Source organism: Hylobates moloch, unplaced genomic scaffold (assembly GCF_009828535.3).
Source record: "Hylobates moloch isolate HMO894 unplaced genomic scaffold, HMol_V3 SCAFFOLD_12, whole genome shotgun sequence".
Classification (NCBI taxonomy): domain Eukaryota; kingdom Metazoa; phylum Chordata; class Mammalia; order Primates; family Hylobatidae; genus Hylobates; species Hylobates moloch.
Window position 1 is genome coordinate 69564428 of NW_026652287.1, and position 15194 is coordinate 69579621.

Consider the following 15194-nt stretch of genomic DNA (forward strand, 5'->3'; position numbering starts at 1 on the left):
TTTGAAAAATACTCACATATTCTGATACAGTTCTTGGCCCATGATAGATAAATAATTATTTACTAAATGAATAAATCATCCATCCAAATTGATTGAACACCCTATTTTCTGGCAAGCATATTGTCATTGTACCCTTTATCTTGAATGTCCACTGAAAGCTGTGCCAGAAACTGTATTTGCTTTTGCTTGTTACTTGGAGTCAATACTGTGTAGTGATTAGGCATGTGGCCAGAATGTGTTGGTTCAAAGAAATAAGCAAGTTTCTTTATCTTCTGTTTCTTTGCCTGTGAAATAGAGATAATAATACCTAGCATGGAATGTAGTGAACATTAAATTAATACATCTAAAGTGCTAGCTCAATACCCTGCACGTTGTCTTATAGTGAATCTGTTTTTCATCTTTATGGGATACCTGCTATAATAACATTAGTACCTGTGAATAAAAATCAATGTAAAATGAAAAATCTAGCTAGTATTTAAAATATTTAGCCCTTTGAAGCTCTTTGAACATGTTCTGAAATTATCTCCATGGACAGTGTGCCATTTAGATAATAAACTGGGAGAAGTAGTATCTTTCAGTGTTACATATCTACTAAAATACTGTATTCTTTAAATATGCTATAAATATGCTATAGGTATCCAACTCTTTTAAGCATATGGAGATACTTTGAATGGCAGTGCCAGTACTTGTGTTTTTTTCTCCCTAAGGAGGGTTTTATGCAGCCCATCAATAAATTTGATATTTGGCGTCATTTGTCTTCTCATTTGGGAACCTGCTGTCCCCTCAGAGACTGTGTGCTAAGGGAAGGGAAACCTCCATCATTCATTAAGCAGTCAATGAATACTTGCTCATGTACTAGATGTTTTGGATACAAGGGAGAATAAGACACAGTTGTTTTCCTAAAGGGACCATCATCTCTTCATCATTTCAGTAGTGATAAAATCAAATGTTCCGGCTGAATGTGTGCACACTCTTTGACCCAGAATTCCATTGATAATGTTTTATAAATGGAATAAAAATGTACAGAAGTCTGTGTAGAAAGTGTTCATCAAACTGTTAATTATAAAAGCAATAAAAATATCAGTTTTGGTATATTCATTATATTTCCCACAGTTTCAATTAGAAACGTGATATTACTTAATTAAAATTTTGTTTTAAAAAAACTCTGAACTGGTGGATTTACATGGAGATGAAGTGAGGATTAGGTCAGTCGTTGAGTTCTATGATCCATCACAAAGGAGTGGTAAACTGCTCATATCCGTGTTAGGGACCCCATTTCTTACTATATATATGACTTTGGCTAGTTGGTTATTGAAAATTCTGTAAATCTCGTTTCCTTCCATCTATAAAATGGGCACAGTGTTAGTAGTTAGGAAGTTAGTTTTGAGGATTAAATGAACAATGTATGTAACCTAAAAACAAAAAATACCTCAGTAAATATTGGCTGTTATTATTGTTACTGTTTTTCTCTATACTCCTTATCTCCTTAATGAGTTTTCTCTGCAGTTTTTGTTCAGTCAGTCTCAACCAGGGATGACAGTGTTATATTTAATCTGACAGCTCCCATTGCTTTGTAACAGAGGTTTCTGAAGCCTTTGCCAGACTCCACAGAGCTGTCACCTGTTACCTGTGTCTGCCAATTTTGAAGGAGGAGAAATAGCAGTACATGTGTCTTAGGTTTGCCTTCCTTGCTGTAAACCTTTTATCTCTTTATACACACCCTCCCTCCCTGTTCTCTTTTGGGTTTCATGTACTTTTTGTTCTTGCACCTTATTTTAATAGGAGTCTGTTAGCTCATCTCTTTTCGGCGGGGGAGGGGAATATTTTGACTGTTACTGTTATTTCATAGCATAAATTACTCTTTATAACGGGGTAGTAATTCAGAGCTAGCCTTAGGACCTTTTTAGCTCTGCTTCTTCTAGGCTTCTCATAAGACACAAATATAGCTAGTTTGTAAGACTTATTTGCACAAGCCTCATTTAAGAAAGAAGACCTGGATTTTGTATGAACTTTTTCCTTTTATTCCCTTGAGTAGAAAGCTCATACTACATTTAGTATAAGAATCAAATGCAGAAGAACTTTTTCCTAAGGGATTGTGGTATCTTTATAAGGTGGGTGGATTGTGACCAGAAAGGAATTTTTTTTGTTGAGTGGCATACACTTAAATTCATGGTGTTTAGGTATATGTTCTGAGGGCATGCAGTAAATAACAACTTGTAGATTATAATTGATGGTTAGGAAATAGCTCTTGGCACATATGCAAAAATGATTTTACTTTATAACACATCCTGGGCATTACCTAGAAATGAACTTGTAGACACTATAAAAAGTTTTTACTTACCTTGATGACTTTTTCTGTACTGATAGGTCTAGAGTATTTATGAATTATAAATCAGAACTTTATGTTAAAAAGAATACAAACAGTTGAAATCACTTGCTTTGGATTTAGTATTTTCTTGTTATTTTAAATTCAGGAATCATGCCATATGGTATTCAGTTAACTTTATTTCAGTTAACTTTATTTTGAAGGGCAAAAGGAAGATGTCTTAATGACATCACTCAGCTAGGAATCAGAAGATAAGTTCCTTGGGTAAGTTGCTCAACTCTCAAGGCCTCAGCTACTTGTAGGGTGTAATGTAGCTCTAATGCATGAGCATGAACCTTGAAATTGTGTGACTTCTCCCCCTGCCCCCAAATCTCTGGCAAAGTTTGGGTTTTTTTTTTTTTTTTTGGCTTTTTAATACACTGGATGTACATTAACAGCAATATACCTTTCCAAATTCTTCTTTCTTTTTTCCTAAATTTTAATCTGAAAAGATTTGCTGTTTTAAACTCTTTTTTTTTTTAGGTTGGCAGTCAACAATCACCTTTTTAAAAAAAAAAAACTATGCTTGATTTTGTTCATATATATGGTAACTGGCTGCTGAGACTAGGGAAACTAGTCCCCAAGCTTCAGCCTCCCCACAAACCTTGTATCAACATTTATACTGATGAGTAATAAAATTAACAGATTTGAGCTGTAACATCTGAACACTGGAAAAAGCGTTACTGAACTGTAAAATAGACCTGCAGAGAAATCTGGCAGAGGATGAGGAGTGTACATTAGCCTATGACAATGAGGCACTGACTTACTATGCACTATTTTAACAGAGAATTGGATAGTTCTGCTATTCAGATATTTTACTCTTATGTTTTAAAACAAAAGAGGAATATATATGGTTTTCTGATAATAATTAAAAATTTTTTGACCTAAAAATGACCCTTGGGGGTGGGGCTCCTCAAGTGTAAAGCTCCTGCTGGGAAGAAAACTGTTGGGAATGCATAGGTTGGTTTTAGGCATGGTGGAATCATTTGTTACCTCAATGAAAGCTACTCCTTGGATAGAGTTGTTTTCCTGTGATATCACTTCTCCTTGACAGTGTTCCTTTGAAATAAATCTAAATCTGCCTAGATATTTCTTACTTTCTAAATTAAGAAAATAATTATCCATAATTTATGAAAATAAAATTCCAAGACTTCCCAGGATAAATCCATTGGTTAAAAGCAAACAATACTTTTTGAGTTTCTTTGGAGAGATGGAAAATTGCTTTTCTTTCTGTGCGGGTGAGGCAGGTGAGAATAGATTTCGCCCCTGCATGATGTCAATCAGAATTTTTGGTTAGTAAAAACCAAATCAAATGTGTTTTAAAAGGAAATTGGGTAGAGCTCAGTGGCTTATCAAATTGTTTTGAGGATTGGAGAACCAGATTCAGGCCTAAGCAACCAGAAACAATGCTCCAAATCACATTGCATAATTCCCATGAGGATGCCAGTACCATCTAGAGACAGACGGATGCCACAGCCTGTCCCAGCAACACTGCTGGCTCTGGATGACTCTAAATGCTGCCACCTCTGCCCTAGACTTGACCTTGCTGAAACTGCTCCACCATTAGTGTGAGAATGAGCTCCTTCTGCTCTCTGCTTCTGCTCACTAGTTTGCTACTCTGGGATGCACATGTGTGTTTGGCAAAACATGTATCCTAGATGTATGGGAGATGTGGGAAAGTGTTTAACCTTCTGCAATTATAAGATGGGTGGATGGCCAGGTGCAGTGGTCATGCCTTTAATCCCAGCACTTTGAGAGGCTGAGGTGGGTGGATCACCTGAGGTCAGGAGTTCTAGACCAGCCTGGCCAACATGGCGAAACCCCATCTCTACTAAAAATATAAAAATTAGCCAAGCGTGTTGGTGTGTGCCTGTAATCCCAGCTACCTAGGAGGCTGAGGCAGGAGAATCGTTTGAACCTGGGAGGCGGAGGTTGCAGTGAGCTAGATCACACCACTGCACTCCAGCCTCGGCAACAGAGTGGGACTCTGCCTCAAAAAAAAAAGAAAAACGTGGGTGGAGTTCTCAAGAACTCCAAGCTGTGGAACCAGTGTTTTACCTTCTGAAATCATATGGCAGGAGAAGTTCAAGCAGACAAAAAGAATAATAGATGTTCACTGCACCTGATGTTTCAGATAGAATGTGAAGCCCTCAATATGTGCCACCATGCTAAATGTTTTACAAGAATTATCTGTGTCATCCTCACAACAAACTTATTAGTTTCATTTTAGAGATTAAAAGATAGACCAAGAGCAGGTAACCTGCCCAAGATTGTACAGTTAGTGATAGCGGTGTTGGGATATAAATTCAGAGCTATGACTCCAAAGCCAGTGCTAACTACTTAATTAAACTGACTTTTAATGTTTTTTCTGTCCTGATGCATTTAGCTCAAAATTCTGTAAATGAATCTATTAGATTGAACCTACTATGTTTATTAAGATTTTGTGTATGGCATGTTTATGTGTTTAGGTAGTTTAAGGAAAGCTGAAAGTTTCTGGCTTTAATTTTTTCTATTTTCAACAGATGATTAAATAATTTCTGATTCTTTTTCTCACTTTGTGACTATTTTTGTAATTCACTTTACCTCAGACTACAACCTGATAAAATGCTTTGTTTCTGAATATCAGTGCTTAGAAATGAGTTACTGAGTGTGAGAGACAGGCTGACATAAAAGGAGAGGGGATATAGAGTGACCGAGACTGAGGGAGGAAGGGAAAAACATCCCGCGCTCTCTCTTGCTGTCTCTCTCTCACAGACATACACACACCCACACCCACCCCTTGAGAGGGAGAAACAAAGACAAATACATGTGGAAGAGAGGGTATGCACACACATTACCCTGAAAGCAACATTTTTAATCTTTTGTTCCCTCTAATGGTAGGTTGAAAAACAAGTAAAATTTTCCCTTTCTGTATCAGGAAAGTCATTGAGTTCTTTTTTTTTTTTTTTAAAGTTTGAATCTGTGCTCTCCCTAGAGTAAACAGTAGATCTTAAGCCTCTCTACCAGTTTACATTTTATATTGGTTTATGTATTTTTAGTTTGACCGCCCCACCCCCATCCCCACACACGGCAAAAGGTGTGATATCTAGGAGAAATAAACAAGAACTGTTATTTAACCCGGGAAATATCCAACTTGGTTTGGGCAAGAAGAAATCGTAAAGACAAACTCCCATAGTTTCTATGATGTCAATTAAACTGGAGTATTTATTCGTAAACCACATCTCGTTAATTATTACTTTAGCACAAGTCTGTCCTACAGATTTTTCTATACTTCCAAAACAGTACTTCATAATAATGTTATTTTATTCACTTGTGCCTTTAAGACTAAATGGGCAGCTATGTTTTTGTAAAAGTGAGTAGATTTTTTTTTTTTGAGACGGAGTTTCGCTCTTGTTGCCCAGGCCGTCGTGCAATGGTGTGATCTCGGCTCACAGCAACCTCCGCCTCCCGGGTTCAAGCCATTCTCCCGCCTCAGCCTCCTGAGTAGCTGGGATTACAGGCATGCGCCACCACGTCCGGCTAATTTTGTATTTTTAGTAGAGACGGGGTTTCTCCATGTTGGTCAGGCTGGTCTTGAACTCCGGACCTCAGGTGATCCACCTGCCTCGGCCTCCCAAAGTGCTGGGATTACAGGCGTGAGCCACCGTGCCTAGCCAAAAGTGAGTAGATTAAGTGCCCTTCCACACACATGCTCTTGTAGACCATCTGAATGTGGGCTGGGTGCTAGAGATGTGCTTGATGTAAGGTAAATATCCATGAAATTAAAAGTGATCTGTGTTCTGTTTAAATATTAAATTGTCAACATTGAGTATACTATACTTTTTGTCCTTATCTCCATCTGACCTTTCCTAGCATATAACTTTTAATGTGAGAACTGTTATTTCTTTATAATTTTTTTGTTTTAGTCCAGTACTAGCTGTATAAAATGGATTTTTGCATAAAAGCAGTTGATGTTACATATTCTTCTATTCTGCCACTTTTAAGATTCATGCTTCTTATACAAACTTTTTAGTGAATCAGTTTTCAAATGAGCAGTAGTCCATTTTTGAAAACAGTGTTGGCATATATAGACTTAGCATCCCTAATCCAAAAATTTGAAATCTGAAATGCTCCAAAATTCAAAACTTTTTGAGCACCAACATGATGCTACACTGAAAATTTCACATCTGACCTCATGTCATGGGCTACAGTGAAAACACAGGCACACAACACACAGCTTATTCATCCTTCACAAGGGAAAAAAGACCCTCCCAAGCCCTCACAGCTGTAGTTAACCTTTTCTGTGTGCAGAATGATGATGGTGCTAAACAACTACAGATTGTCCACATCGGTGGCTGAGATAGCAACACCATTGCTTTCTGATGGTTCAGTGTATATACAAACTTTGTTTCATGGGCAAAATTATTTAAAATGTTGTATAAAATTACTTTCAGGTTATATGTATAAGGTATATATGAAGTGTAAATGAGTTTCATGTTTAGACTTGGTCTCATTCCCAAGATATCTCATTATGTATATGCAGATATTCCAAAATCTGAAAAAAAATGTGAAATTCGAAACACTTCTAGTTTCAAGCATTTTGGATAAGGGATACTTAACCTGTACTTTTTTTTTTTTTTTTATCTTTAGGGGCATTTGCCAATGGTGAATCTAACTAATCATCTAGATAAGAAATGGTGTGTGAGGCCAGAGCAGTGATCCACTGACCCTAGACTGTCCTAAAGAGCCACACCAAGGAAACAGATTTCTTACTGGAATTCTGCCATTCCTAAAGGGCACATAGGCCATTTCTAATTTCCTTTAACTCGTAATTCATGCATTTATTTAAACTGTTCGGCATTGCTGTCGGTTCTGATTCATATATAATACACATATGTTATACATGTATTAAGCTAAAATGTCCTATAAATTTGTTGGAATGTGTAATTCTGGGGGGAAAAAACATTTATCTTGCGAACTTGAGTTCTTTCCTTGCTCATAAGCTGCTTCATTTTCTTTACCTGTAAAATATAAAATGATTTCACAGGTATTTTCCCCCCACTCTAAAAATATGTTGTAATATGGCAAATTTATAGGGCTTGTCTTTTTTGCCCTTCTTCTTAGCATTTTTTTTCCTATATTGCATTTATATATAAAATATTAAGCACTTTTTTATGTATAAGGAAGGAGGCACAAGTTAGGGAGGACCACTGAATTCATTTGGCTTATCTTAACTAAAAGTTTTGTGGATTTCACAAGAAACAGTATTTCACAGCAGTAGTTCAGAGAAAACAGGTATAGCTTGTCTTGAGTGCTTTGAGATATAGATTTATTGAAGACCTCTTCATGAGACATGAATTCTACTTCTCAATTTGTTGGAAACTGGTTGAAGACGTTGGCGATTCCTTCTTTCATTGTCTTTTGTACAATTCCCACTTATGAGAAATTACCTTAGAGTTTAGTTGTGGGAAAAATTGTCTCTATATCCTGTACACTGCTGAAAAATATTTAGAGCCTACCAGAACTACTGACAAATGAAGATAGTGTTTTCCTTCTGACAGATAAAGGCAGATTTTTTTTTTTTAATTGTAGCTATTTTTTGGCCAAAGGGCTCACGCCTGTAATCCTAGCACTTTGGGAGGCCGAGGTGGCAGATTGCTTGAGCTCAGGAGTTTGACACCAGCCTGGGCAACATGGTGAAACCCTGTCTCTGTGAAAACATAGAAAAAATATAATTAGCTGGACGTGGTGGCATATGCCTGTAGTCCCAGCTACTTTGGAGGCTGAGGCAAGAGGATCACTTGAAACCAGGAAGTCGAGGCTGCAGTGAGCAGAGGTGGTGCCACTGCCCTCCAGCCTAGTTGACAAAGTGAAACCCTGTCTTTAAAAAAAAAAAAAAAAAAACAGTTGTAGGCCAGGCGCAGTGGCTCATGCCTGTAATCCCAGCACTTTGGGAGGCTGAGGCAGGTGGATCACCTGAGGTCTGGAGTTCGAGACTGGCCTGACCAACATGGAGAAACCCCATCTCTACTAAAAATACAAAAGTAGCCGGGTGTCGTGGTGCATGCCTGTAATCCCAGCTACTTGGGAGGCTGAGGCAGGAGAATCGCTTGAACCCGGGAGGCGGATAGTGCCCTTGCACTCCAGCCTTGGCAACAAGAACAAAACTCCGTCTCAAAAAAAAAAAAAGTTTTAACTGGTTTTCATTGACTTCTATTTTTGAAGTTATGGATTATTGCCTAGAAAATAAGGGGGCCAAGGTGTGTTTTCTACAAATTGCATCCACTTCTGAGGAAGTTAATGGACTGGGTGGCAGTCTCTGGGGCACACAGATATGAAGATACCATCTTCAAGAAGAGGCTATCAAATACTGAGGTCTTTTGGTATTCACGTATGTCGGTTCCCTGGGATCATATAAAAGGCAAACCTGCTTTAGTACCAAGCTGCTCTTCATAGTGAATATTTTGTGTATTGCATTAAAATTCATGAAAAACAGTAAAATCACAGACTCTGATGACGTTTACATTTGTATGCATCTCTTATGCGTAATGTTGAAGACATAGAAGAAAACTCACTCTGGAAGTTTTATTTTTTTAAGTTCAGGGATACGTGTGCAAGTTTGTTATATTGGTTAACTTGTGTTACGGGGTTTGTTGTACAGATGATTTCATCATGCAAGTACTAAGCCTAGTACCCAATAGTTATTTTTTTCTGCTTCTCTCCCTCCTCCCACCCTCCACCCTCTGGTAAGCCAGTGTCTGTTGTTCCCCTCTTTGTGTCCATGTGTACTCATCATTTAGCTCTCACTTATAAGCGAGAACATGGGGTATTTGGTTTTCTGTTCCTGTGTTAGTTTGCTTAGGATAATGGCCTCCAGCTTCACCTTTTGTTTCTGCAAAGGACATGATCTTGTTCTTTTTTATGACAGTTTAGTATTCCATGTTGTATATGTACCACATTTTCATTATCCAGTCTACCATTAAAGGGCATTTAGGTTGATTCTATGTCTTTGTTATTGTGAATAGTGTTGCAGTGATCATATATGTGCGTATGTCTTTATGACAGAACGATTTATATTCCTTTGGGTGTATACCCGGTAATGGGATTGCTGGATTGAATGGTAGTTCTGTTTTTAGCTCTTTGAGGAATCACCACACTGCATTCCACAATGGTTGAGCTAATTTACACTTCCACCAACTGTATATAAGCATTCCCTTTTGTCTGTAACCTTGCCACACGTTATTTCTTGACTTCTTAATAATAGTCATTCTGACTGATGTGAGATGGTATCTCATTGGTTTTGATTTGCATTTTTTTAGTGATCAGTGATAATGAGCTTTTTTTCATATGCTTGTTGGCCACATTTATGTCTTCTTTTGAGAAGTGTCGGTACGTGTCCTTTGCCCACTTTTTAATGGGGTTGTTTTTCTCTTGAAAATATGTTTAAGTTCCTTATAGATGCTGGATATTACAGCTTTGTCAGATGCAGAGTTTGCAAGTATTTTCTCTCGTTCTGTAGGTTGTCTCTTTTCCTCTATTATTAATTTTTTTTTTTTTTTTTTCTGGGCAGAAGCCCTTTAATGTAATTAGATCCCATATGTCAGTTTTTACTTTTGTTGCAATTGCTTTTGGCATCTTCATCATGAAATCTTTGCCAGTTCCTATGTCCAGAATGGTATTGCCTAGGTTGTCTTCCAGGGTTTTTATAGTTCGGGGTTTTATATTTAGGTTTTTAATCCCTCTTGAGTTGATTTTTGTAGATGGTGTCGGAAAGGGATCCAGTTTCAGTCTTCTGCATATGGCTATCCAGTTATCCCAGCACCATTTGTTGATTAGGGAGTCCTTTTCCCATTGTTTGTTTTTGTCAAGTTTGTTGAAGACCAGGTGGTTGTAGCTGTGCGGCCATATTTTTTTGGTTTCTCTTCTGTTCCATTGGTCTGTATGCCCGTTTTTGTACCAGTACCTGCTGTTTGGGTTACTGTAGCCCTATGGTGTAATTTGAAGTCAGGTAGCATGATGGCTCCTGCTTTGTTCTTTTTTCTTAGGATTACATTGGATATTTGGGCTTTTTTTGTGGTGGTTGTTCCATATAAATTAAAAAAAATTTTTTTCTAGTTCTGTAAAGAATGTCGTTGGTAGTTGATAAATTGCTTTGGGCAGTGTGGCCATTTTAACGATATTGATTCTTCCTATCCATGAGCACGGAATGTTTTTCCATTTGTTTGTGTCATCTCTGATTTCTTTGAGCAGTGTTTTGTAATTCTTGTTGTAGAGCTCTTTTACTCTCCTGGTTAGCTGTATTCCTAGGTATTTTATTTTTTTTGTGGCAATTGTGAACAGGATTGTATTCCTGATTTGGCTCTTAGCATGGCTGTTGGTGTATAGGAATGCTAGTGATTTTAGTACATTGATTTTGTATCCTGAAGCTGCTGAAGTTGTTTATCAGATCTAGGAGCTTTTAGGCTGAGACTAGCGTTTTCTAGATACAGAATTATGTTGTCTGCAAACAAGGATAGTTTGACTTCCTCACCTCCTATTTGAATGCCCTTTATTTCTTTCTCTTGCCCAATTGCTGTGGCCAGGACTTCCAATACTATGTTGAATAGAAGTGGTGGCAAGAGGACATCCTTGTTTTGTGCTGGTTTTTAAGGGGAATGCTTCCAGCTTTTGCGCATTCAGTATGATGTTGGCTGTGGGTTTGTCATAGATAGCTCTTATGATTTTGAGGTATGTTCCTTCAGTGTCTAGTTTGTTGAGAGTTTTGTTTTTTGTTTTTTGTTTTTTTTTTTGAGATGGAGTCTTGCTCTTGCGCCCAGGCTGGAGGGCAGTGGCGTGATCTTGGGTCACTGCAAGCTCTGCCTCCTTGGTTCACACCATTCTCCTGCCTCAGCCTCCCGAGTAGCTGGGACTACAGGTGCCCACCACCGCGCCTGGCTAATTTTTTGTATTTTTAGTAGAGACGGGGTTTCACTGTGTTAGCCAGCATGGTCTCGATCTCCTGACCTCGTGATCCACCCACCTTGGCCTCCCAAAGTGCTGGGATTATAGGCGTGAGCCACCGCACCCAGCCTTGTTGAGAGTTTTTAACGTGAAGAGGTACTGAATTTTATTGAGAGCCTTTTCTGCATCTATTGATCATGTGGTTTTTATCTTTAGTTCTGTTTATGTGATGAATCACATTTATTAATTTATGTGTGTTGAACCAAACTTGCATCCCAGGGATAAAGCCTACTTGACTGTAGGGGATTCACTTTTTGGTGTGCTGCTGGATTTGGCTTGCTTGTATTGTGTTGAGGATTTTTGCATCTATGTTTATCAAGGATATTGGCTGAAGTTTTCTTTGTGTGTATGTGTGTGTCTCTGCCAGGTTTTGGTATCAGGATGATGCCTCACCTCATAGAATGAGTTAAGGAGGAGTCCCTCCTCAGTTTTTTTGGAATAGTTTCAGTACAGATGGTACCAGCTCTTCTTTTATTCATTTCTCCTAGATTTTCTAGTTTGTGTGCATAGAGGTGTTCATAGTACTCTGTGATGGTTATTTTTATATCTGTGGGGTCAGTAGTAACATTGTCTTTGTCATTTCTCATTGTGTTTATTTGTATCTTCTCTTTTCTTTCATTAGTCTAGCTAGCAGTCTATTAATTTTTTTCAAAAAGCCAACTCCTGGGTGTGTTGATCTTTTGAATGGTTTCTTGTGTCTCAGTCTACTTTGGTTCAGCTCTGATTTTGGTTATTTCTTGTTTTCTGCTAGCTTTGGAGTTGGTTTGCTCTTGCTTCCCTAGTTCTTTTAGTTGTAATTTTAGGTTGTTTATTTAAGGTCTTTCTGACTTTTTTATGTGAGCGTTTAGTGCTATAAATTTCCCTCTTCACGCTGCCTTAGCTGTGTCTGAGATTCTGGTTGTATCTTTGCCCTCATTAGTTTCAAATAATTTATTGACTTCTGCTTTAATTTCATTGTTTACCCAAAAGTTACTAAGGAGCAGGTTAATTTCCATGTAACTAAGGTTTTGAGCAATTTTCTTAGTCTTGAGTTCTATTTTTATTATGTTGTGGTGCAGAAAGGTGGTTGGTATGATTTTGGTTCTTTTGCATTTGCGGAGGATTATGTTCAATTGTGTAGTTGATTTTAGAGTATGTGCCGTGTGGCGATAAGAAGAATGTATACTCTGTTTTAGGGTGGAGAGTTCTGTAGATGCATATCGGGTTCATTTGGTCCAGTGTTGAGTTCAGGTCCTGAATATCTTTGTTAATATTCTTCCCTAAAGGTCTGTCTAGTACTGTCAGTGGGGTGTCAAAGCCTCACACTTATTGCATGGGAGTCTAAGTCTCTTTGAAGATCTCTTAAGAACTTGCTTTATGAATCTGGGTGCTTCTGTGTTGGGTGTATATATATTTAGGATAGTTAGGTCTTCTTGTTGAATTGAACCTTTTACCATTATGTAATGCCCTTGTCTTTTTTGATCTTTGTTGGTTTAAGGTTTGTTTTGTCTGAAATTAGGATTGCAACCCCTGCTTTTTCTGTTTTCCATTTCCCTGGTAGATTTTTCTCCACTCCTTTGAGTCCATGGGTGTCATTGCATGTGAGATGGGTCTCTTGAAGACAGCATACCATTGGGTCTTGTTGCTTTATCCAATTTGCCACTCTGTGCTTTTTAATTGGGGTAGTTAGCCCATTAACATTGCAGGTTAGTATTGATATGTGTGAGTTTGATCCTGTCATCATGATGTTAACTTGTTATGCTGACTTGTTTGTGTGGTTGCTCTGTAGTGTCACTGGTCTGTGTACTTCAGTTTGTTTTAGTAGTGACTGGTAAGGGTCTTTCCTTTCCATATTTAGTACTTCTTTCAGCAGCTCTTGTAAAGCAGGTCTGGTGGTAACAAATTCCTTCAGCATTTGTTTGTCTGAAAATGATCTTATTTCTCCTTCATTTATGAAGCTGGGTTTGGCCGGATATTAAATTCCAGTGCTCCAGGAACACTGGTTACCACACTCCAATGGGCAAGTGCCAGCCAAAGCACTTCATAGGGTGATAGCAGCAGGCTTGGTCCTTGTACTCATTTGCACGTGCCAACGTGTGGACACGTGTGGACTGTGGCAAGGTGCTAGCCAGCACCAGGGTGCCAGCCTCCATGCAGACATTTGCAGCAGCTGGGCGGCAGCATGGCTGGAGGAGGGCAGGGGGTCCCTGCAAGGAATAGAATGGGGCACTGATGGGGGCAGTCTGCTGTTCTCCATGCTTAGTTTTGGGCAGTCAGGAGTGTCGGCGGCAGGGGCTGGTGGTCTCATTGCTGCCAGTGCTCCTGTGACAGTGGTGGTATGGTGGGGGATAGGGGACGGGGGTGCACTCATGGCAGCAGAGGCATGGCAGGGTGCAGACGCCCTGGCTGGGAAGGGAAGGCAAGATTCCTACTGGCACACACAGGTACCTGGGGGCTGCAGTGCATGCAGGTGTGGCCAGGGTGGGACCCTGGGAGAGGCCAGCTGATTGAAGGGTGTTCAGGTCAAACTGGCCCTGTTTCATGGACAAGACTGGCTCTGCAAAGTTCAGATCTGACAGTTTCGCTAGGGCTAAAATCTCCCGTGGGAGCAAGTCAATTCTAGGGGAATGGGCATCCCTGGCCGTGTTCCACTACAGAGGCTCCAGCACCAAACCCTCTAGACTTGGCACAGGCTGGAGTTCTGCTACTACCACTTCTCTAAGTAGCTGTCCCTGCCAACTCAAGTGTCCGTGGTTGCGGAGGGGTCTCTTCCTGCTGGGATTCCAGAGGCCCCTGGTGAGAGCAGGTTGTTCCTTGCCTGTTCAACTCACCCCTTCTGCAGGAATCATTGGGGGCCAGGAACTAGTCCTGGTGCCTGGTAGCCCTGTGTAGGGTTCCCAGCTTCCTCCCACTTCAGCTGTGCCCTGTTATCTTTCTTCCTTCTGATCTTAATGCCTTCCCTCTGCAGGTTTGCTAGGAGTGCACGAATCTTCCTGATGTCCCAGTCCCTTGGTGGGAGCTGTTTCTCCTGGCTTCATGTAGTCAGCCATCTTGGAGAGTCCTCCACTCTGAAAGTTTTTACCTTGATGCTCTAAATCGAATCACAATGTTAAGATGTAATACTGTTTTTTACTAAAAAAAATGCATTTTATGTCATGGCCTGGAATGTGTATAGCATGTTTTTATACAAACCACAAGTATTTAAATATGCATTATTCATACTGTTTGTGAGTATTCAAGAGGAAGGAAGGAAAGGAGAGAAAGATGAGACAAACTGAATATAGAGAGACTGTGTGTGTATGATAAAGTTTCAAGAAACAATACATATCTATATGCTCCGTGATCTGCATTTCCTTAAAATACAAAACAAAACAAGCAAATGCCACAGGTGATAACCCCCAACACTGATTTCAAAACCATGCAGACCATCCCATTATCTTTATATGTTCCTAATTCTAGGTCTGCACATGAATTAGTGTTCCTGAGAAAGGAACACTAAAATCCTAAGGCTTAAAAAAAATAAAGTTGTATTGTTTATAATTGGTATCTTGAGAACGCGTGTCCTCTCTTTCCTCTCCTTTCATTTCCTTCATCTTTATTAACCATCAGTGCAGTGGAGACTGTGAGGGAGATTTTTTTTTCTTTAGCACCATAAACTCAACCAAGTGGTATGTGTTTTTTTAAAAGAATGTTGTTTTTTGCTGATAATTTCCAGATCACAAATACTTAGAAGACTAGCATATGTATTTAGTACTTTGGGAAACTTTATTTATTTTGATTTTAATTTTATTTTTTGAGATGGAGTTTTGGTCTTGTTGTCCAGGCTGGAGTGCAGTGGTGTAATCTTGACTCACTGCAACTTCTGCCCCCC

The 15194-nt window shown here is 39.1% G+C and overlaps 1 protein-coding gene across 4 annotated transcripts in view; it reads left to right on the top strand.

Annotated features, from left to right (window-relative positions):
• The window catches only part of FRS2 (fibroblast growth factor receptor substrate 2), a 108598-nt gene that overhangs the window by 39601 nt on the left and 53803 nt on the right, over positions 1–15194 (top strand). The window contains exon 2 of one of the 4 annotated variants that reach the window (XM_032170713.2): positions 14292–14439. The exons of the other annotated variants lie outside the window; for them this stretch is intronic. The gene's annotated coding sequence lies outside the window, so the exon portion shown is untranslated. The remainder of the gene's footprint in view (positions 1–14291; positions 14440–15194) is intronic. 4 annotated transcript variants of the gene reach the window in all.